Below are 23,795 nucleotides of genomic sequence, written 5' to 3'. Positions count from 1 at the left end.
AGTAGGTTGTATCTCTCTAGGTCATGCCAGTAGGCTACAGTAGGTTGTAACTCTCTAGGTCATGCCAGTAGGTTGTATCTCTCTAGGTCATGCCAGTAGGTTACAGCAGGTTGTAACTCTCTAGGTCATGCCAGTAGGTTACAGTAGGTTGTATCTCTCTAGGTCATGCCAGTAGGCTACAGTAGGTTGTATCTCTCTAGGCCATGCCAGTAGGCTACAGTAGGTTGTAACTCTCTAGGCCATGCCAGTAGGCTACAGTAGGTTGTAATTCTCTAGGTCATGCCAGTAGGCTACAGTAGGTTGTATCTCTCTAGGTCATGCCAGTAGGCTACAGTAGGTTGTAACTCTCTAGGTCATGCCAGTAGGTTGTATCTCTCTAGGTCATGCCAGTAGGTTACAGCAGGTTGTAACTCTCTAGGTCATGCCAGTAGGTTACAGTAGGTTGTATCTCTCTAGGTCATGCCAGTAGGTTGTAACTCTCTAGGTCATGCCAGTAGGTTGTATCTCTCTAGGTCATGCCAGTAGGCTACAGTAGGTTGTATCTCTCTAGGCCATGCCAGTAGACTACAGTAGGTTGTAACTCTCTAGGCCATGCCAGTAGGCTACAGTAGGTTGTAACTTTCTAGGTCATGCCAGTAGGCTACAGTAGGTTGTATCTCTCTAGGTCATGCCAGTAGGCTACAGTAGGTTATAACTCTCTAGGTCATGCCAGTAGGTTGTATCTCTCTAGGTCATGCCAGTAGGTTACAGCAGGTTGTAACTCTCTAGGTCATGCCAGTAGGTTACAGTAGGTTGTATCTCTCTAGGTCATGCCAGTAGGTTGTAACTCTCTAGGTCATGCCAGTAGGTTGTATCTCTCTAGGTCATGCCAGTAGGCTACAGTAGGTTGTATCTCTCTAGGTCATGCCAGTAGGCTACAGTAGGTTGTAACTCTCTAGGCCATGCCAGTAGGCTACAGTAGGTTGTAACTCTCTAGGTCATGCCAGTAGGCTACAGTAGGTTGTAACTCTCTAGGCCATGCCAGTAGGTTACAGTAGGTTGTATCTCTCTAGATCATGCCAGTAGGCTACAGTAGGTTGTATCTCTCTAGGTCATGCCAGTAGGTTACAGTAGGTTGTACCTCTCTAGGTCATGCCAGTAGGTTGTAACTCTCTAGGTCATGCCAGTAGGCTCCAGTAGGTTGTATCTCTCTAGGTCATGCCAGTAGGTTGTATCTATCTAGGTCATGCCAGTAGGATACAGTAGGTTGTAACTCTCTAGGTCATGCCAGTAGGTTACAGTAGGTTGTAACTCTCTAGGTCATGCCAGTAGGTTGTATCTCTCTAGGTCATGCCAGTAGGTTACAGTAGGTTGTACCTCTTTAGGTCATGCCAGTGGGTTACAGTAGGTTGTATCTCTCTAGGTCATGCCAGTAGGCTACAGTAGGTTGTATCTCTCTAGGTCATGCCAGTAGGTTACAGTAGGTTGTAACTCTCTAGGTCATGCCAGTAGGTTACAGTAGGTTGTATCTCTCTAGGTCATGCCAGTAGGTTACAGTAGGTTGTAACTCTCTAGGTCATGCCAGTAGGTTGTAACTCTCTAGGTCATGCCAGTAGGTTACAGTAGGTTGTATCTCTCTAGGTCATGCCAGTATGTTACAGTAGGTTGTACCTCTCTAGGTCATGCCAGTAGGTTACAGTAGGTTATATCTCTCTAGGTCATGCCAGTAGGCTACAGTAGGTTGTAACTCTCTAGGTCATGCCAGTAGGTTACAGTAGGTTGTACCTCTCTAGATCATGCCAGTAGGTTACAGTAGGTTGTACCTCTCTAGATCATGCCAGTAGGTTACAGTAGGTTGTAACTGTCTAGGTCATGCCAGTAGGTTGTATCTCTCTAGGTCATGCCAGTACGTTGTATCTCTCTAGGTCATGCCAGTAGGCTACAGTAGGTTGTATCTCTCTAGGTCATGCCAGTAGGCTACAGTAGGTTGTAACTCTCTAGGTCATGCCAGTAGGTTACAGTAGGTTGTAACTCTCTAGGTCATGCCAATAGGCTACAGTAGGTTGTATCTCTGGGGGTCATGCCAGTAGGTTGTATCTCTCTAGGTCATGCCAGTAGGTTGTATCTCTCTAGGTCATGCCAGTAGGTTACAGTAGGTTGTATCTCTCTAGATCATGCCAGTAGGCTACAGTAGGTTGTATCTCTCTAGGTCATGCCAGTAGGCTACAGTAGGTTGTATCTCTCTAGGGCATGCCAGTAGGCTACAGTAAGTTGTATCTCTCTAGGTCATGCCAGTAGGTTACAGTAGGTTGTAACTCTCTAGGTCATGCCAGTAGGTTACAGTAGGTTGTAACTCTCTAGGTCATGCCAGTAGGTTGTATCTCTCTAGGTCATGCCAGTAGGTTACAGTAGGTTGTATCTCTGTAGGTCATGCCAGTAGGCTACAGTAGGTTGTATCTCTCTAGGTCATGCCAGTAGGCTACAGTAGGTTGTATCTCTCTAGGTCAAGCCAGTAGGCTACAGTAGGTTGTAAGTCCCTAGGTCTTGCCAGTAGGTTACAGTAGGTTGTATCTCTCTAGGTCATGCCAGTAGGTTACAGTAGGTTGTACCTCTCTAGGTCATGCCAGTAGATTGTATCTCTCTAGGTCATGCGAGTAGGTTACAGTAGGTTGTATCTCTCTAGGTCATGCCAGTAGGTTACAGTAGGTTGTATCTCTCTAGGTCATGCCAGTAGGTTGTATCTCTCTAGGTCATGCCAGTAGGATACAGTAGGTTGTAACTCTCTAGGTCATGCCAGTAGGTTACAGTAGGTTGTATCTCTCTAGGTCATGCCAGTAGGTTACAGTAGGTTGTAACTCTCTAGGTCATGCCAGTAGGTTGTATCTCTCTAGGTCATGCCAGTAGGTTACAGTAGGTTGTAACTCTCTAGGTCATGCCAGTAGGTTACAGTAGGTTGTAACTCTCTAGGTCATGCCAGTAGGCTACAGTAGGTTGTATCTCTCTAGGTCATGCCAGTAGGCTACAGTAGGTTATAACTCTCTAGGTCATGCCAGTAGGTTGTATCTCTCTAGGTCATGCCAGTAGGTTACAGCAGGTTGTAACTCTCTAGGTCATGCCAGTAGGTTACAGTAGGTTGTATCTCTCTAGGTCATGCCAGTAGGCTACAGTAGGTTGTATCTCTCTAGGTCATGCCAGTAGGCTACAGTAGGTTATAACTCTCTAGGTCATGCCAGTAGGTTGTATCTCTCTAGGTCATGCCAGTAGGTTACAGCAGGTTGTAACTCTCTAGGTCATGCCAGTAGGTTACAGTAGGTTGTATCTCTCTACGTCATGCCAGTAGGTTGTATCTCTCTACGTCATGCCAGTAGGTTGTAACTCTCTAGGTCATGCCAGTAGGCTACAGTAGGTTGTATCTCTCTAGGTCATGCCAGTAGGCTACAGTAGGTTGTAACTCTCTAGGCCATGCCAGTAGGCTACAGTAGGTTGTAACTCTCTAGGTCATGCCAGTAGGCTACAGTAGGTTGTAACTCTCTAGGCCATGCCAGTAGGTTACAGTAGGTTGTATCTCTCTAGATCATGCCAGTAGGCTACAGTAGGTTGTATCTCTCTAGGTCATGCCAGTAGTTTACAGTAGGTTGTAACTCTCTAGGTCATGCCAGTAGATTACAGTAGGTTGTATCTCTCTAGGTCATGCCAGTAGGTTACAGTAGGTTGTATCTCGCAAGGTCATGCCAGTAGGTTACAGTAGGTTGTACCTCTCTAGGTCATGCCAGTAGGTTGTAACTCTCTAGGTCATGCCAGTAGGCTCCAGTAGGTTGTATCTCTCTAGGTCATGCCAGTAGGTTGTATCTATCTAGGTCATGCCAGTAGGATACAGTAGGTTGTAACTCTCTAGGTCATGCCAGTAGGTTACAGTAGGTTGTAACTCTCTAGGTCATGCCAGTAGGTTGTATCTCTCTAGGTCATGCCAGTAGGTTACAGTAGGTTGTACCTCTTTAGGTCATGCCAGTGGGTTACAGTAGGTTGTATCTCTCTAGGTCATGCCAGTAGGCTACAGTAGGTTGTATCTCTCTAGGTCATGCCAGTAGGTTACAGTAGGTTGTAACTCTCTAGGTCATGCCAGTAGGTTACAGTAGGTTGTATCTCTCTAGGTCATGCCAGTAGGTTACAGTAGGTTGTAACTCTAGGTCATGCCAGTAGGTTACAGTAGGTTGTAACTCTCTAGGTCATGCCAGTAGGTTACAGTAGGTTGTATCTCTCTAGGTCATGCCAGTATGTTACAGTAGGTTGTACCTCTCTAGGTCATGCCAGTAGGTTACAGTAGGTTATATCTCTCTAGGTCATGCCAGTAGGCTACAGTAGGTTGTAACTCTCTAGGTCATGCCAGTAGGTTGTATCTCTCTAGGTCATGCCAGTAGGTTGTATCTCTCTAGGTCATGCCAGTAGGCTACAGTAGGTTGTATCTCTCTAGGTCATGCCAGTAGGCTACAGTAGGTTGTAACTCTCTAGGTCATGCCAGTAGGTTGTATCTCTCTAGGTCATGCCAGTAGGTTACAGCAGGTTGTAACTCTCTAGGTCATGCCAGTAGGTTACAGTAGGTTGTATCTCTCTAGGTCATGCCAGTAGGTTGTAACTCTCTAGGCCATGCCAGTAGGCTACAGTAGGTTGTAACTCTCTAGGCCATGCCAGTAGGCTACAGTAGGTTGTAACTCTCTAGGTCATGCCAGTAGGCTACAGTAGGTTGTATCTCTCTAGGTCATGCCAGTAGGCTACAGTAGGTTGTAACTCTCTAGGTCATGCCAGTAGGTTGTATCTCTCTAGGTCATGCCAGTAGGTTACAGCAGGTTGTAACTCTCTAGGTCATGCCAGTAGGTTACAGTAGGTTGTATCTCTCTAGGTCATGCCAGTAGGTTGTAACTCTCTAGGTCATGCCAGTAGGTTGTATCTCTCTAGGTCATGCCAGTAGGCTACAGTAGGTTGTATCTCTCTAGGCCATGCCAGTAGGCTACAGTAGGTTGTAACTCTCTAGGCCATGCCAGTAGGCTACAGTAGGTTGTAACTCTCTAGGTCATGCCAGTAGGCTACAGTAGGTTGTATCTCTCTAGGTCATGCCAGTAGGCTACAGTAGGTTGTAACTCTCTAGGTCATGCCAGTAGGTTGTATCTCTCTAGGTCATGCCAGTAGGTTACAGCAGGTTGTAACTCTCTAGGTCATGCCAGTAGGTTACAGTAGGTTGTATCTCTCTAGGTCATGCCAGTAGGCTACAGTAGGTTGTATCTCTCTAGGCCATGCCAGTAGGCTACAGTAGGTTGTAACTCTCTAGGCCATGCCAGTAGGCTACAGTAGGTTGTAATTCTCTAGGTCATGCCAGTAGGCTACAGTAGGTTGTATCTCTCTAGGTCATGCCAGTAGCCTACAGTAGGTTGTAACTCTCTAGGTCATGCCAGTAGGTTGTATCTCTCTAGGTCATGCCAGTAGGTTACAGCAGGTTGTAACTCTCTAGGTCATGCCAGTAGGTTACAGTAGGTTGTATCTCTCTAGGTCATGCCAGTAGGTTGTAACTCTCTAGGTCATGCCAGTAGGTTGTATCTCTCTAGGTCATGCCAGTAGGCTACAGTAGGTTGTATCTCTCTAGGCCATGCCAGTAGACTACAGTAGGTTGTAACTCTCTAGGCCATGCCAGTAGACTACAGTAGGTTGTAACTCTCTAGGCCATGCCAGTAGGCTACAGTAGGTTGTAACTCTCTAGGTCATGCCAGTAGGCTATAGTAGGTTGTATCTCTCTAGGTCATGCCAGTAGGCTACAGTAGGTTATAACTCTCTAGGTCATGCCAGTAGGTTGTATCTCTCTAGGTCATGCCAGTAGGTTACAGCAGGTTGTAACTCTCTAGGTCATGCCAGTAGGTTACAGTAGGTTGTATCTCTCTAGGTCATGCCAGTAGGTTGTAACTCTCTAGGTCATGCCAGTAGGTTGTATCTCTCTAGGTCATGCCAGTAGGCTACAGTAGGTTGTATCTCTCTAGGTCATGCCAGTAGGCTACAGTAGGTTGTAACTCTCTAGGCCATGCCAGTAGGTTACAGTAGGTTGTAACTCTCTAGGTCATGCCAGTAGGCTACAGTAGGTTGTAACTCTCTAGGCCATGCCAGTAGGTTACAGTAGGTTGTATCTCTCTAGATCATGCCAGTAGGCTACAGTAGGGTGTATCTCTCTAGGTCATGCCAGTAGGTTACAGTAGGTTGTATCTCTCTAGGTCATGCCAGTAGGTTACAGTAGGTTGTACCTCTCTAGGTCATGCCAGTAGATTGTATCTCTCTAGGTCATGCGAGTAGGTTACAGTAGGTTGTATCTCTCTAGGTCATGCCAGTAGGTTACAGTAGGTTGTATCTCTCTAGGTCATGCCAGTAGGTTGTATCTCTCTAGGTCATGCCAGTAGGATACAGTAGGTTGTAACTCTCTAGGTCATGCCAGTAGGTTACAGTAGGTTGTATCTCTCTAGGTCATGCCAGTAGGTTACAGTAGGTTGTAACTCTCTAGGTCATGCCAGTAGGTTGTATCTCTCTAGGTCATGCCAGTAGGTTACAGTAGGTTGTAACTCTCTAGGTCATGCCAGTAGGTTACAGTAGGTTGTAACTCTCTAGGTCATGCCAGTAGGCTACAGTAGGTTGTATCTCTCTAGGTCATGCCAGTAGGCTACAGTAGGTTATAACTCTCTAGGTCATGCCAGTAGGTTGTATCTCTCTAGGTCATGCCAGTAGGTTACAGCAGGTTGTAACTCTCTAGGTCATGCCAGTAGGTTACAGTAGGTTGTATCTCTCTAGGTCATGCCAGTAGGCTACAGTAGGTTGTATCTCTCTAGGTCATGCCAGTAGGCTACAGTAGGTTATAACTCTCTAGGTCATGCCAGTAGGTTGTATCTCTCTAGGTCATGCCAGTAGGTTACAGCAGGTTGTAACTCTCTAGGTCATGCCAGTAGGTTACAGTAGGTTGTATCTCTCTACGTCATGCCAGTAGGTTGTATCTCTCTACGTCATGCCAGTAGGTTGTAACTCTCTAGGTCATGCCAGTAGGCTACAGTAGGTTGTATCTCTCTAGGTCATGCCAGTAGGCTACAGTAGGTTGTAACTCTCTAGGCCATGCCAGTAGGCTACAGTAGGTTGTAACTCTCTAGGTCATGCCAGTAGGCTACAGTAGGTTGTAACTCTCTAGGCCATGCCAGTAGGTTACAGTAGGTTGTATCTCTCTAGATCATGCCAGTAGGCTACAGTAGGTTGTATCTCTCTAGGTCATGCCAGTAGTTTACAGTAGGTTGTAACTCTCTAGGTCATGCCAGTAGATTACAGTAGGTTGTATCTCTCTAGGTCATGCCAGTAGGTTACAGTAGGTTGTATCTCGCAAGGTCATGCCAGTAGGTTACAGTAGGTTGTACCTCTCTAGGTCATGCCAGTAGGTTGTAACTCTCTAGGTCATGCCAGTAGGCTCCAGTAGGTTGTATCTCTCTAGGTCATGCCAGTAGGTTGTATCTATCTAGGTCATGCCAGTAGGATACAGTAGGTTGTAACTCTCTAGGTCATGCCAGTAGGTTACAGTAGGTTGTAACTCTCTAGGTCATGCCAGTAGGTTGTATCTCTCTAGGTCATGCCAGTAGGTTACAGTAGGTTGTACCTCTTTAGGTCATGCCAGTGGGTTACAGTAGGTTGTATCTCTCTAGGTCATGCCAGTAGGCTACAGTAGGTTGTATCTCTCTAGGTCATGCCAGTAGGTTACAGTAGGTTGTAACTCTCTAGGTCATGCCAGTAGGTTACAGTAGGTTGTATCTCTCTAGGTCATGCCAGTAGGTTACAGTAGGTTGTAACTCTCTAGGTCATGCCAGTAGGTTACAGTAGGTTGTAACTCTCTAGGTCATGCCAGTAGGTTACAGTAGGTTGTATCTCTCTAGGTCATGCCAGTATGTTACAGTAGGTTGTACCTCTCTAGGTCATGCCAGTAGGTTACAGTAGGTTATATCTCTCTAGGTCATGCCAGTAGGCTACAGTAGGTTGTAACTCTCTAGGTCATGCCAGTAGGTTGTATCTCTCTAGGTCATGCCAGTAGGTTGTATCTCTCTAGGTCATGCCAGTAGGCTACAGTAGGTTGTATCTCTCTAGGTCATGCCAGTAGGCTACAGTAGGTTGTAACTCTCTAGGTCATGCCAGTAGGTTGTATCTCTCTAGGTCATGCCAGTAGGTTACAGCAGGTTGTAACTCTCTAGGTCATGCCAGTAGGTTACAGTAGGTTGTATCTCTCTAGGTCATGCCAGTAGGTTGTAACTCTCTAGGCCATGCCAGTAGGCTACAGTAGGTTGTAACTCTCTAGGCCATGCCAGTAGGCTACAGTAGGTTGTAACTCTCTAGGTCATGCCAGTAGGCTACAGTAGGTTGTATCTCTCTAGGTCATGCCAGTAGGCTACAGTAGGTTGTAACTCTCTAGGTCATGCCAGTAGGTTGTATCTCTCTAGGTCATGCCAGTAGGTTACAGCAGGTTGTAACTCTCTAGGTCATGCCAGTAGGTTACAGTAGGTTGTATCTCTCTAGGTCATGCCAGTAGGTTGTAACTCTCTAGGTCATGCCAGTAGGTTGTATCTCTCTAGGTCATGCCAGTAGGCTACAGTAGGTTGTATCTCTCTAGGCCATGCCAGTAGGCTACAGTAGGTTGTAACTCTCTAGGCCATGCCAGTAGGCTACAGTAGGTTGTAACTCTCTAGGTCATGCCAGTAGGCTACAGTAGGTTGTATCTCTCTAGGTCATGCCAGTAGGCTACAGTAGGTTGTAACTCTCTAGGTCATGCCAGTAGGTTGTATCTCTCTAGGTCATGCCAGTAGGTTACAGCAGGTTGTAACTCTCTAGGTCATGCCAGTAGGTTACAGTAGGTTGTATCTCTCTAGGTCATGCCAGTAGGCTACAGTAGGTTGTATCTCTCTAGGCCATGCCAGTAGGCTACAGTAGGTTGTAACTCTCTAGGCCATGCCAGTAGGCTACAGTAGGTTGTAATTCTCTAGGTCATGCCAGTAGGCTACAGTAGGTTGTATCTCTCTAGGTCATGCCAGTAGGCTACAGTAGGTTGTAACTCTCTAGGTCATGCCAGTAGGTTGTATCTCTCTAGGTCATGCCAGTAGGTTACAGCAGGTTGTAACTCTCTAGGTCATGCCAGTAGGTTACAGTAGGTTGTATCTCTCTAGGTCATGCCAGTAGGTTGTAACTCTCTAGGTCATGCCAGTAGGTTGTATCTCTCTAGGTCATGCCAGTAGGCTACAGTAGGTTGTATCTCTCTAGGCCATGCCAGTAGACTACAGTAGGTTGTAACTCTCTAGGCCATGCCAGTAGGCTACAGTAGGTTGTAACTCTCTAGGTCATGCCAGTAGGCTATAGTAGGTTGTATCTCTCTAGGTCATGCCAGTAGGCTACAGTAGGTTATAACTCTCTAGGTCATGCCAGTAGGTTGTATCTCTCTAGGTCATGCCAGTAGGTTACAGCAGGTTGTAACTCTCTAGGTCATGCCAGTAGGTTACAGTAGGTTGTATCTCTCTAGGTCATGCCAGTAGGTTGTAACTCTCTAGGTCATGCCAGTAGGTTGTATCTCTCTAGGTCATGCCAGTAGGCTACAGTAGGTTGTATCTCTCTAGGTCATGCCAGTAGGCTACAGTAGGTTGTAACTCTCTAGGCCATGCCAGTAGGTTACAGTAGGTTGTAACTCTCTAGGTCATGCCAGTAGGCTACAGTAGGTTGTAACTCTCTAGGCCATGCCAGTAGGTTACAGTAGGTTGTATCTCTCTAGATCATGCCAGTAGGCTACAGTAGGGTGTATCTCTCTAGGTCATGCCAGTAGGTTACAGTAGGTTGTAACTCTCTAGGTCATGCCAGTAGGTTACATCTCTCTAGGTCATGCCAGTAGGTTACAGTAGGTTGTATCTCGCAAGGTCATGCCAGTAGGTTACAGTAGGTTGTACCTCTCTAGGTCATGCCAGTAGGTTGTAACTCTCTAGGTCATGCCAGTAGGCTCCAGTAGGTTGTATCTCTCTAGGTCATGCCAGTAGGTTGTATCTATCTAGGTCATGCCAGTAGGATACAGTAGGTTGTAACTCTCTAGGTCATGCCAGTAGGTTACAGTAGGTTGTAACTCTCTAGGTCATGCCAGTAGGTTGTATCTCTCTAGGTCATGCCAGTAGGTTACAGTAGGTTGTACCTCTTTAGGTCATGCCAGTGGGTTACAGTAGGTTGTATCTCTCTAGGTCATGCCAGTAGGCTACAGTAGGTTGTATCTCTCTAGGTCATGCCAGTAGGTTACAGTAGGTTGTAACTCTCTAGGTCATGCCAGTAGGTTACAGTAGGTTGTATCTCTCTAGGTCATGCCAGTAGGTTACAGTAGGTTGTAACTCTCTAGGTCATGCCAGTAGGTTGTAACTCTCTAGGTCATGCCAGTAGGTTACAGTAGGTTGTATCTCTCTAGGTCATGCCAGTATGTTACAGTAGGTTGTACCTCTCTAGGTCATGCCAGTAGGTTACAGTAGGTTATATCTCTCTAGGTCATGCCAGTAGGCTACAGTAGGTTGTAACTCTCTAGGTCATGCCAGTAGGTTACAGTAGGTTGTACCTCTCTAGATCATGCCAGTAGGTTACAGTAGGTTGTACCTCTCTAGATCATGCCAGTAGGTTACAGTAGGTTGTAACTGTCTAGGTCATGCCAGTAGGTTGTATCTCTCTAGGTCATGCCAGTAGGTTGTATCTCTCTAGGTCATGCCAGTAGGCTACAGTAGGTTGTATCTCTCTAGGTCATGCCAGTAGGCTACAGTAGGTTGTAACTCTCTAGGTCATGCCAGTAGGTTACAGTAGGTTGTAACTCTCTAGGTCATGCCAATAGGCTACAGTAGGTTGTATCTCTGGGGGTCATGCCAGTAGGTTGTATCTCTCTAGGTCATGCCAGTAGGTTGTATCTCTCTAGGTCATGTCAGTAGGTTACAGTAGGTTGTATCTCTCTAGATCATGCCAGTAGGCTACAGTAGGTTGTATCTCTCTAGGTCATGCCAGTAGGCTACAGTAGGTTGTATCTCTCTAGGGCATGCCAGTAGGCTACAGTAAGTTGTATCTCTCTAGGTCATGCCAGTAGGTTACAGTAGGTTGTAACTTTCTAGGTCATGCCAGTAGGTTACAGTAGGTTGTAACTCTCTAGGTCATGCCAGTAGGTTGTATCTCTCTAGGTCATGCCAGTAGGTTACAGTAGGTTGTATCTCTGTAGGTCATGCCAGTAGGCTCCAGTAGGTTGTATCTCTCTAGGTCATGCCAGTAGGCTACAGTAGGTTGTATCTCTCTAGGTCAAGCCAGTAGGCTACAGTAGGTTGTAAGTCCCTAGGTCTTGCCAGTAGGTTACAGTAGGTTGTATCTCTCTAGGTCATGCCAGTAGGTTACAGTAGGTTGTACCTCTCTAGGTCATGCCAGTAGATTGTATCTCTCTAGGTCATGCGAGTAGGTTACAGTAGGTTGTATCTCTCTAGGTCATGCCAGTAGGTTACAGTAGGTTGTATCTCTCTAGGTCATGCCAGTAGGTTGTATCTCTCTAGGTAATGCCAGTAGGATACAGTAGGTTGTAACTCTCTAGGTCATGCCAGTAGGTTACAGTAGGTAGTATCTCTCTAGGTCATGCCAGTAGGTTACAGTAGGTTGTAACTCTCTAGGTCATGCCAGTAGGTTGTATCTCTCTAGGTCATGCCAGTAGGTTACAGCAGGTTGTAACTCTCTAGGTCATGCCAGTAGGTTACAGTAGGTTGTATCTCTCTAGGTCATGCCAGTAGGCTACAGTAGGTTGTATCTCTCTAGGTCATGCCAGTAGGCTACAGTAGGTTATAACTCTATAGGTCATGCCAGTAGGTTGTATCTCTCTAGGTCATGCCAGTAGGTTACAGCAGGTTGTAACTCTCTAGGTCATGCCAGTAGGTTACAGTAGGTTGTATCTCTCTAGGTCATGCCAGTAGGTTGTAACTCTCTAGGTCATGCCAGTAGGTTGTATCTCTCTAGGTCATGCCAGTAGGCTACAGTAGGTTGTATCTCTCTAGGTCATGCCAGTAGGCTACAGTAGGTTGTAACTCTCTAGGCCATGCCAGTAGGCTACAGTAGGTTGTAACTCTCTAGGTCATGCCAGTAGGCTACAGTAGGTTGTAACTCTCTAGGCCATGCCAGTAGGTTACAGTAGGTTGTATCTCTCTAGATCATGCCAGTAGGCTACAGTAGGTTGTATCTCTCTAGGTCATGCCAGTAGGTTACAGTAGGTTGTAACTCTCTAGGTCATGCCAGTAGGTTACAGTAGGTTGTATCTCTCTAGGTCATGCCAGTAGGTTACAGTAGGTTGTATCTCGCAAGGTCATGCCAGTAGGTTACAGTAGGTTGTACCTCTCTAGGTCATGCCAGTAGGTTGTAACTCTCTAGGTCATGCCAGTAGGCTCCAGTAGGTTGTATCTCTCTAGGTCATGCCAGTAGGTTGTATCTATCTAGGTCATGCCAGTAGGATACAGTAGGTTGTAACTCTCTAGGTCATGCCAGTAGGTTACAGTAGGTTGTAACTCTCTAGGTCATGCCAGTAGGTTGTATCTCTCTAGGTCATGCCAGTAGGTTACAGTAGGTTGTACCTCTTTAGGTCATGCCAGTGGGTTACAGTACGTTGTATCTCTCTAGGTCATGCCAGTAGGCTACAGTAGGTTGTATCTCTCTAGGTCATGCCAGTAGGTTACAGTAGGTTGTAACTCTCTAGGTCATGCCAGTAGGTTACAGTAGGTTGTATCTCTCTAGGTCATGCCAGTAGGTTACAGTAGGTTGTAACTCTCTAGGTCATGCCAGTAGGTTACAGTAGGTTGTAACTCTCTAGGTCATGCCAGTAGGTTACAGTAGGTTGTATCTCTCTAGGTCATGCCAGTATGTTACAGTAGGTTGTAACTCTCTAGGTCATGCCAGTAGGTTACAGTAGGTTATATCTCTCTAGGTCATGCCAGTAGGCTACAGTACGTTGTAACTGTCTAGGTCATGCCAGTCGGTTGTATCTCTCTAGGTCATGCCAGTAGGTTGTATCTCTCTAGGTCATGCCAGTAGGCTACAGTAGGTTGTATCTCTCTAGGTCATGCCAGTAGGCTACAGTAGGTTGTAACTCTCTAGGTCATGCCAGTAGGTTACAGTAGGTTGTAACTCTCTAGGTCATGCCAATAGGCTACAGTAGGTTGTATCTCTGTAGGTCATGCCAGTAGGTTGTATCTCTCTAGGGCATGCCAGTAGGCTACAGTAAGTTGTATCTCTCTAGGTCATGCCAGTAGGTTACAGTAGGTTGTAACTCTCTAGGTCATGCCAGTAGGTTACAGTAGGTTGTAACTCTCTAGGTCATGCCAGTAGGTTGTATCTCTCTAGGTCATGCCAGTAGGTTACAGTAGGTTGTATCTCTGTAGGTCATGCCAGTAGGCTACAGTAGGTTGTATCTCTCTAGGTCATGCCAGTAGGCTACAGTAGGTTGTATCTCTCTAGGTCATGCCAGTAGGCTACAGTAGGTTGTAAGTCCCTAGGTCTTGCCAGTAGGTTACAGTAGGTTGTATCTCTCTAGGTCATGCCAGTAGGTTACAGTAGGTTGTACCTCTCTAGGTCATGCCAGTAGATTGTATCTCTCTAGGTCATGCGAGTAGGTTACAGTAGGTTGTATCTCTCTAGGTCATGCCAGTAGGTTACAGTAGGTTGTATCTCTCTAGGTCATGCCAGTAGGTTGTATCTCTCTAGGTCATGCCAGTAGGATACAGTAGGTTGTAACTCTCTAGGTCATGCCAGTAGGTTACAGTAGGTTGTATCTCTCTAGGTCATGCCAGTAGGTTACAGTAGGTTGTAACTCTCTAGGTCATGCCAGTAGGTTGTATCTCTCTAGGTCATGCCAGTAGGTTACAGTAGGTTGTAACTCTCTAGGTCATGCCAGTAGGTTACAGTAGGTTGTACCTCTCTAGGTCATGCCAGTAGGCTACAGTAGGTTGTAACTCTCTAGGTCATGCCAGTAGGTTACAGTAGGTTGTAACTCTCTCGGTCATGCCAGTAGGTTACAGTAGGTTGTAACTCTCTAGGTCATGCCAGTAGGTTGTAACTCTCTAGGTCATGCCAGTAGGCTCCAGTAGGTTGTATCTCTCTAGGTCATGCCAGTAGGTTACAGTAGGTTGTATCTCTCTAGGTCATGCCAGTAGGTTGTATCTCTCTAGGTCATGCCAGTAGGATACAGTAGGTTGTAACTCTCTAGGTCATGCCAGTAGGTTACAGTAGGTTGTATCTCTCTAGGTCATGCCAGTAGGTTGTATCTCTCTAGGTCATGCCAGTAGGTTACAGTAGGTTGTAACTCTCTAGGTCATGCCAGTAGGTTACAGTAGGTTGTACCTCTCTAGGTCATGCCAGTAGGCTACAGTAGGTTGTAACTCTCTAGGTCATGCCAGTAGGTTACAGTAGGTTGTAACTCTCTCGGTCATGCCAGTAGGTTACAGTAGGTTGTAACTCTCTAGGTCATGCCAGTAGGTTGTAACTCTCTAGGTCATGCCAGTAGGCTCCAGTAGGTTGTATCTCTCTAGGTCATGCCAGTAGGTTACAGTAGGTTGTATCTCTCTAGGTCATGCCAGTAGGTTGTAACTCTCTAGGTCATGCCAGTAGGCTCCAGTAGGTTGTATCTCTCTAGGTCATGCCAGTAGGTTACAGTAGGTTGTATCTCTCTAGGTCATGCCAGTAGGTTGTATCTCTCTAGGTCATGCCAGTAGGTTACAGTAGGTTGTAACTCTCTAGGTCATGCCAGTAGGTTACAGTAGGTTGTATCTCTCTAGGTCATGCCAGTAGGTTACAGTAGGTTGTATCCAAGTGGAAACAATTATCAACCCAATGTGGAAAGTGTTGAATTTGGTCAACAACAAAATGAATGGCTTATTTGCTACGTGAGGTTTACTTGATCTAACAGAAGTTTCGTAATGATTAAGTTGTTACGTGGACACGTGACATACCGACAACTTTGATAAAAACACTATTGGAGTTGTCTCCAGATTGCTATGCATATTCATGCTAGTAGCTTAGCATCTCTCTCCATTGAATACAGGTGGTTGACGACAACAACCCTCATAGAATATAAACAATAGATTACAATAATAAGATGTATCCACTAATCCAAAGACAGGATAGGTGGGAGATAGACAACCCACAGTGCAGCTTTGTGGACAACGACTCCCCTTGTCAGGACGGAGAGACATCTTGTCAGTATATCCATAATGTTTGGTGTAGCCAACCCAACTCTCACATGGCTCTATTGGGGGTCACGGTGTGTAGTAAAACATCACTACATTAAAAACACTACATGCCGTGGCCCCCCAGTCTGCGGTCAGCAGATAGACCCTCCTCAAATATATATGTTAAGTCACTTTTTGGAAACGGAACGGAGAAAACAAGGGGTAGCTTGTCTCTACGTCGTCTGATTCTAGACATATCAGTCATCATCCCAGGGCCCTCCGTTGAAGAGGTATTGACGAGCCAACTCCGAATATCCAAAGTTAAAAACTAATTGAAGGCGGTACTTACTGGTGTTAATCAGATCTCCTATCTCCTCCTCTTCATCTTCATCTTTCAATGTGACAGTAATCTCTCCTTCCTTCTTCACTCCAAAAACTGCATCTTCCTCCTCCTTCACTCTTAACACGTCTTCCTCTTCTTTCACTGTAATGTCTTTCTCTTCTTCTTTCACGGTAACAGCCTCACCCTCTACTTGGTTTTGTATTGAAACAGCCTCCTCTTCCTCCTCCTCTTTGACGAGAGCTTCTTTCTCCGTCCAGCAGACCTCATCTTCTTTAGCAGGAGGAGAGTAGCTCAGTGACCGCATGGTCGGAGATGTTAGCTAGCTAGGCTAATGCTAACTTAACCAGCCCGCTAGCTGAATAATAACAACAACACCGTAAATATGAAATTAAATCGGATAACTAACTAGACGACAGTAGTGGGTTTAAAACACAGTGGCTAATATACACTAAAGCATCTAAAGAGCTTTATTGTTCGGCTATTTTGTCTAGCAAGCTACCGTGGTGTCTGACTAACTGTTGTTGCTGTTGAAAGAAGCGTTCCGTCCACTACATTATACGTCACACCAACAGCATTACCTTAAATTCCCACACCGCCATCTGCTGACTGGAGTGGGTAACGCAGTTGAGTAAAATGATTATTTTATTGTCAGACAAAAAGTTAAAGTGTAGGAAGCATGAGTTTTTACTCGCCAGTGTAACAACACAGTGTGGTTAAAGACTTAGTAGCCTAGTTGTAGTCACGATATGGTTACCTATAAGTACAAACAGTTATGTTTTTGCATTATTACAAATTGATTAACTTATTTCGGGAAATCTTCTAAACTACCCACAATGCACTATTTCCCAACGTCATATGTATTATCAACTCTATGCTACCGAGTTTGTATGCCAGTGTAACGGTGTAATGAAGTTACATTTTAAAAAAAATGTATTTAACCTTTATTTAAACAGGCAAGCCAGCTAAGGACAAATTCTTATTTACAATGACGGCCAAACCCCTGCCAAACCCTAACCCATGTTTCCTGAAGCACCTCCCACAAATTGGATTGGATTGATGGGCACTTCTTACGTATCATACGGTCAAGCTGCCCCCACAACAGCTCAATAGGGTTGAGATCCGGTGACTGTGCTGACCACTCCATTATAGACAGAATACCAGCTGAATGCTTCTTCCCTAAATGGAGCTGTGCTTTGGGTCATTGTCCTGGTGTAGGAGGAAGTTGGCTCCAATTAAGCGCTGTCCACAGGGTATGGCATGGCGTTGCAAAATGGAGTGATAGCCTTCCTTCTTCAAGATCCCTTTTACCCTGTATAAATCTCCCACTTTACCACCACCAAAGCACCCCCAGACCATCACATTGCCTCCACCATGCTTGACAGATGGTGTCAAGCACTCCTCCAGCATCTTTTCATTTTTTCTGGAACTCACGAATGTTCTTGTTTGTGATCCGAACACCTCAAACTTAGATTCGTCTGTCCATAACACTTTTTTCCAATCTTCCTCTTCCCAATGTCTGTGTTAGTTTGCCCATCTTAATCTTTTGCTTTTTTTTTTTAAAACGGTCTGAGATATGGATTTTTCTTTGCAACTCTGCCTAGAAGGCCAACATCCCGGAGTCGCCTCTTCACTGTTGACGTTTAGACTGGTGTTTTGCAGGTACAATTTGATTAAGCACCTAGTTGAAAACTTCTGAGGCGTCTGTTTCTCAAATTAGACACTAATGTACTTGTCCTCTTGCTCAGTTGTGCACTGGGGCCTCCTTCCATTCTGGTTAGAGCCAGTTTGCGCTGTTCTGTGTAGGGAGTAGTACACAGCATTGTACGAGATCTTCAGTTTCTTGGCAATTTTTCGCATTGGAATAGCCTTCATTTCTCAGAAATAGAATAGACTAACAATTTTCAGAAGAAAATGATTTGTTTCTGGCCATTTTGAGCCTGTAATCGAACTCACAAATGCTGATGCTCCAGATACTCAACTAGTCTAAAGAAGGCCAGTTTTATTGCTTCATTAATCAGAACAAAAGTTTTCAGCTGTGCTAACATAATTGCAAAAGGGTTTTCTAATGATCAATTAGCCTTTTAAAATGATAAACTTGGAGAATATAAAATATAGAATATATTTTGATTTGTTTAACACTTTTTTTGGTTACTACATGATTCCATATGAGTTATTTCATAGTTTTGATGTCTCCACTATTATTCTACAATGTAGACAATAGTTAAAATAAAGAAAAAACATTGAATTTGGAGGTGTGTCCAAACAATTGACCGGTACTGAATATGCATTGTGGAGGAGAACTGATCCTAGATCTGTACAAAGGCATAACATCTACAGCAGGAACAACTGTCTGTGTTAAAAAGGCCCAGCTGGATTGAATTGAGCCATTTAAAATGACATTTAAAATGACATATTTGAATGTGAAATGATTTTCGGCTAAAATATCCTGGTTGTGGGTAAAGTTTATTTATTTTATACAGTCATTTTAGCTCATCTTTATCAAGGGTATCAATAACTAGGTGCTTATTTTGATATCTAGTTATTTGACTGAATCAGAAATACAGATGTGGAGTAGATGTAGAGTTTGTTTTAAATTCTCATAAAAAAATGAACTAATCAAACAACACTTGTTGCTCTTTGTACGTGTTGATATAATATTAATATTTAATGGAGAGAAAAAAAACGTTTCCCTAAACTGCTTTATAATATTATAATTCAATGAAGAATAAAAATAGTTTTCCCTCCTCAACTGCGTTTCCTTCCTCCAGACAGCAGATGGCGATATGTGTCTTTCAGGCGATGTTTCTAGTGTGACGTATAATCTAGTGGACGGAACGCTTCTTCAACAACTGCAGCCACCTCGGTAGCTCGCTAGCCGACAAAGTCGGAACATTCAAGTTCTTTAGACAATTTCGTGGTTTATTTGTCACTATGATTTAAACATACTTATGTGGAAACAACTAGCTACCCATTTAATGTAATATTTACGTTGTAAGTCAACTAGCTGGCTGGTTAAGTTAGCACTAGCCTAGCTAGCTAACATCCCCGACCATGAGTTCACTAAGCTACTCTCCTCCTGTTAAAGAAGAGGAGGTCTGCTGGACGGAGAAAGAAGCTCTCGTGAAAGAGGAGGAGGAAGAGGAGGCTGTTACAATACAAAAACAAGTAGAGGGTGAGGCTGTTACCGTGAAAAAAGAAGAGAAAGACGTTACAGTGAAAGAAGAGGAGGAAGAGGAGGCTGTTTCAATACAAAAACAAGTAGAGGGTGAGGCTGTTACCGTGAAAAAAGAAGAGAAAGACGTTACAGTGAAAGAAGAGGAAGACGCCTTCAGAGTGAAAGAGGAGGAGGATGTTACTGTGAAAGAAAAGGAGGAAGATGCAGTTTTTGGAGTGGAGGATGAAGAGGGGTGAGATTACTGTCACATTAGAGGAGGACGAAGAAGAGAAGACTGGAGATCTGATTATCACCAGTAAATACAGTGAGTACTATCTAATAAAACAGGGGCATTGATCTGATTAACACCAGTAAATACAGTGAGTACTATCTTATAAAACAGGGACATTGATCTGATTAACACCAGTAAATACAGTGAGTACTATCTAATGAAACAGGGACATTGATCTGATTAACACCAGTAAATACAGTGAGTACTATCTAATAAAACAGGGACATTGATCTGATTAACACCAGTAAATACAGTGAGTACTATCTAATAAAACAGGGACATTGATCTGGTTAACACCAGTAAATACAGTGAGTACTATCTTATAAAACAGGGACATTGATCTGATTAACACCAGTAAATACAGTGAGTACTATCTAATAAAACAGGGACATTGATCTGATTAACACCAGTAAATACAGTGAGTACTATCTAATAAAACAGGGACATTGATCTGATTAACACCAGTAAATACAGTGAGTACTATCTAATAAAACAGGGACATTGATCTGATTAACACCAGTAAATACAGTGAGTACTATCTAATAAAACAGGGACATTGATCTGATTAACACCAGTAAATACAGTGAGTACTATCTTATAAAACAGGGACACAAACTCTGCAGTTGTTGAACTAATGTGTGATTTTTAAAAGAGCATTCTACACTTGAATATGTTTTTGTACTGTATGAATTGTCCATGACGCCCTCCAGTGATTTTGTAAAAAACTTTTCCCGTTGAAAAGTGATATAATAATAAATGAAAACAACTTAACTTTATTGACAACACCCAAATGGATACTGTCATTAACGCGGTTCTTCAACAATTACACATAATACTTAATACTGTAGCTGTTTAGTTACAGTCACATGTTCAACTATCATCAGCTGATCCAGGAAATCATTTTCTGAATGACAGTCACATGACAAACATCACGACATGTAACAACAACCAAAGTGCTTCTTCATTCATTACTCTGGTAAAGACAGTTATGCCGTGCTCCACGTTGGATCCAACATCCCTAACAAATTGATGTTTATAATGTGTTATTGTCTGCTTGATTTACAGTAGGGTCTCGTTAGTCTGTTTGGATACAGAGATACTTCGCTCATAATGTGTAGAGAACTGTTCCTTGATGGATAGGCTATTGTACAACACACAGAGCTATTTTCCTTTATTCAGGACATTTAGAATGACAACACATTACAGAGTAGCCTAGTGGGATTATTCACAAAATTATCTGGTGATCAGGTTATGAAATGTCACGACAGACATTTTAGTTTCCATGTTTCACTTGAAATATTTAATATATAGTCTTAGGTCTATGTTGTTGTTAGGTGAAGTTATGGGTCCTACAGTAGGTCTATGTTGTTGTTAGGTGATGTTATGGGTCCTACAGTAGGTCTATGTTGTTGTTAGGTGAAGTTATGGGTCCAACAGTAGGTCTATGTTGTTGTTAGGTGAAGTTATGGGTCCTACAGTAGGTCTATGTTGTTATTAGGTGATGTTATGGGTCCTACAGCAGGTCTATGTTGTTGTTAGGTGAAGCTATGGGCCAATTTGTTAAACACTTGGTGTACAAACCCTTATTGTCAGCTTGATGGCAAAGCTAGCCAAAGAGCATTTTACTAGTTGAAGTGTTTTTTTAAGTATAAAGCAGTTGATTTGCGACAATAACACAAACATATTAAGCAGGTGATTCAAGCGAGTCTTACAGTTATAATCCAAAAGTAGTGTGAAATGCACTCATAATCAACCTGGAAATGGAGGCTATTTTTGCTGTCAGCCTATGAGAACTCCCCTGAGTTTCCCCCACGGTGGTGAATTAGTGAATAGACACAGAGCTTAATGTGAGTTTCCTTGAGTAGCACTCCTGATCTTGCGCTCTAATATTCAGAATGCTTTGTGAAAAACTAAAATCTTTGTTCACTATTTTTGCTCCATGCAGATATTCTACATCCATAACTAGTGGTTTCCTCATTACCAGATATACTACATCCATAACTAGTGGTTTCCTCAATTTCCAGATATACTACATCCATAACTAGTGGTTTCCTCATTACCAGATATACTACATCCATAACTAGTGGTTTCCTCAATTTCCAGATATACTACATCCATAACTAGTGGTTTCCTCGTTACCAGATATACTACATCCATAACTAGTGGTTTCCTCATTACCAGATATACTACATCCATAACTAGTGGTTTCCTCATTACCAGATATACTACATCCATAACTAGTGGTTTCCTCATTACCAGATATACTACATCCATAACTAGTGGTTTCCTCATTAGCAGGGAGGAGTTTCTGTAATCAAATTGTGTGCGCATTGCCCTCGTGCTGAAAGGACCTATATTGGAGACCAAAAGTCATCTGGCACACTGCTTAGAGTTACAACAACTTTAATAACTTATTTGTAGTTACTACTAATGTGAAAACAAGACTAAATATGACTTGTTGCTAACTTGACTGTCTTAATTGTCAAATAATTTAACAGATATGAATTGTTGTACAACTTCACGGGTATGCTCTGGGCATCACCTCAAATAAACAGTCTCAGACCTGCAGACCTGCTGTTTTCAACTCTCTAGAGACAGCAGGAGCGGTAGAGATACTCTCAATGATCAGCTATGAAAAGCCAACTGACATTTACTCCTGGGGTCCTGACCTGTTGCACCCTCGACAACTACTGTGATTATTGTTATTTGACCATGCTGGTCATTTATGAACAATTTAACATCTTGGCCATATTCTGTTATAATCTCCACCCGGCACAGCCAGAAGAGGACTGGCCACCCCTCATAGCCTGGTTCCTCTCTAGGTTTCTTCCTAGGTTTTGGCCTTTCTAGGGAGTTTTTCCTAGCCACCGTGCTTCTACACCTGCATTGCTCGCTGTTTGGGGTTTTAGGCTGGGTTTCTATACAGCACTTTGTGACATCAGCTGATGTAAGAAGGGCTATATAAATACATTTGATTTGATTTCTGCTGTTGTGGGCCTTTAACCGTCTGTCTGACTTTGTCATTCACACAGGAGAGAGACGTGACTATCGGGGATCCTCCTGGGAGCCTCAACAACATCATGATGCTGAAGAGGCAGAGAAAAGTCTCTCCAGATCAGAACTCCTAAAGAAACACCAGCAGAGACCCACAGGGAAGAAATCTAACTGCTGCTCTGACTGTGGGAAGAGATTCAACACTTCATCAGACCTTAAAATACATCAAAGAATTCACACTGGAGAGAAATCTTACAGCTGTGATCAATGTGGGAAGAGATTTACCAGATCTAGCTATCTCACTATACATCAGAGAATACACACAGGAGAGAAACCATATAGCTGTGATCAATGTGGAAAGAGTTTGGGTGCATCTGGCTGTCTGACAAAACACCAGAGAACACACACAGGAGAGAAACCTTATAGCTGTAGTCAATGTGGAAAGAGTTTCTGTATATCTGGCTCTCTGACTGAACACCAGAGAACACACACAGGAGAGAAATCTTATAGCTGTGATCAATGTGGGAAGAGTTTTCTCGGCAATACAGCCTGATAGTACACCAGCGGGGACACACAGGAGAGAAACCTTATAGCTGTGATCAATGTGGGAAGAGTTTTACTCAGCTAAACAGCCTGATAGTACACCAGCGGACACACACAGGAGAGAAACCTTATAGCTGTGATCAATGTGGGAAGAGTTTTACTACATCTAGCTATCTAACTATACACCAGAGAACACACACAGGAGAGAAACCTTATATCTGTGATCAATGTAGGAAGAGTTTTACTACAGCTAGCTATCTAACTATACACCAGAGAACACACACAGGAGAGAAATCTCATAGCTGTAGTCAATGTGGGATGAGTTTTACTCAGTCAACCAGCCTGACATCACACCAGAGAACACACACAGGAGAGAAATCTCATAGCTGTAATCAATGTGGGAAGAGATACTCTAATAAAAAATCTCTGACTAAACATCAGAAAATACATGGAGTTGTTTCATGATATCAATGAAATAATGTAAAATGTTTTTAATATTGTGGAAGTATTTTAGTAACGTCACAATATAGAATGTTTTAACATTGTAGTAGCAGTATTTTAAGGAATGAATGTAGAACCCTAAATGTTCAGTTGATATTAGCCTCAGTGGAAAGTAAAATCCAGGCTCTGAATTGAAAGAGTTACTATTTATGAGATGTAACAAAAAGTGACTAACAAAAATAGAGTTGTGTTACACTTACCACGTTGGTCACCCACTTGAATCAAAATGCAACACTTCAAAATGTTTAGGTTTTCAATATATCCCAAACTGTTTCTGCATATTGGTTATTGATTTGGACACGTTAAAACTGTGTTGTGACATTGCGCTATTCTCATTTAGCAAAATGTCATTCAAAAGACGTTGAAAATAAGACTATATATATGTTCGCTTGTAGTTCAAAGTGAAAGTTGAAAAGATGTATTTTCGGGTCGTTCTTTCAATGACTTGAAAACAACTTAATTTCAAGGTACTTGCAGCCTATACATAAGGACGCAGTGTAATAAATTGGTCTATAATAAAAAAAAATGTAACAATCTTACATCACTCCAGTATTTATTTACAACATCCAAGTGTTATATGTCTTTATTCCACTTCTGAAGAAGCAGGTCTCAAATCACCTCATATTTCAAACATTCAGCCTGACAAAAGATACGTGTTTTATTATTCCATGCCTCACCCTTAAGTTAATTATTGCCAATACATATTAACAAAGGGGTGTACATTTGCTTTTCATATTTCATATTTAC

The 23,795-nt window shown here is 43.4% G+C and overlaps 1 long non-coding RNA gene and 1 pseudogene across 1 annotated transcript; one reads left to right on the top strand and one right to left on the bottom strand.

The window, feature by feature from the left end:
- Nucleotides 1–15,948, bottom strand: part of LOC145877055 (uncharacterized) — a 32,896-nt pseudogene extending 16,948 nt beyond the window's left edge.
- A 2,457-nt stretch (nucleotides 15,949–18,405) lies between these two features.
- Nucleotides 18,406–23,587, top strand: LOC145877056 (uncharacterized). The gene is made up of 2 exons (XR_014391565.1): nucleotides 18,406–19,043; nucleotides 22,043–23,587. It is a non-coding gene; the product is annotated as an uncharacterized LOC145877056 (long non-coding RNA).
- Nucleotides 23,588–23,795: the final 208 nt, after the last annotated feature.

The sequence above is a fragment of the Salmo salar genome, unplaced genomic scaffold, assembly GCF_965601325.2.
Source record: "Salmo salar unplaced genomic scaffold, fSalSal1 ptg000669l, whole genome shotgun sequence".
Taxonomy (NCBI): Eukaryota; Metazoa; Chordata; class Actinopteri; order Salmoniformes; family Salmonidae; genus Salmo; species Salmo salar.
The sequence above is the reverse complement of the archived record's forward strand: the minus strand, read 5'-3'. Positions and strand labels throughout refer to the sequence as shown.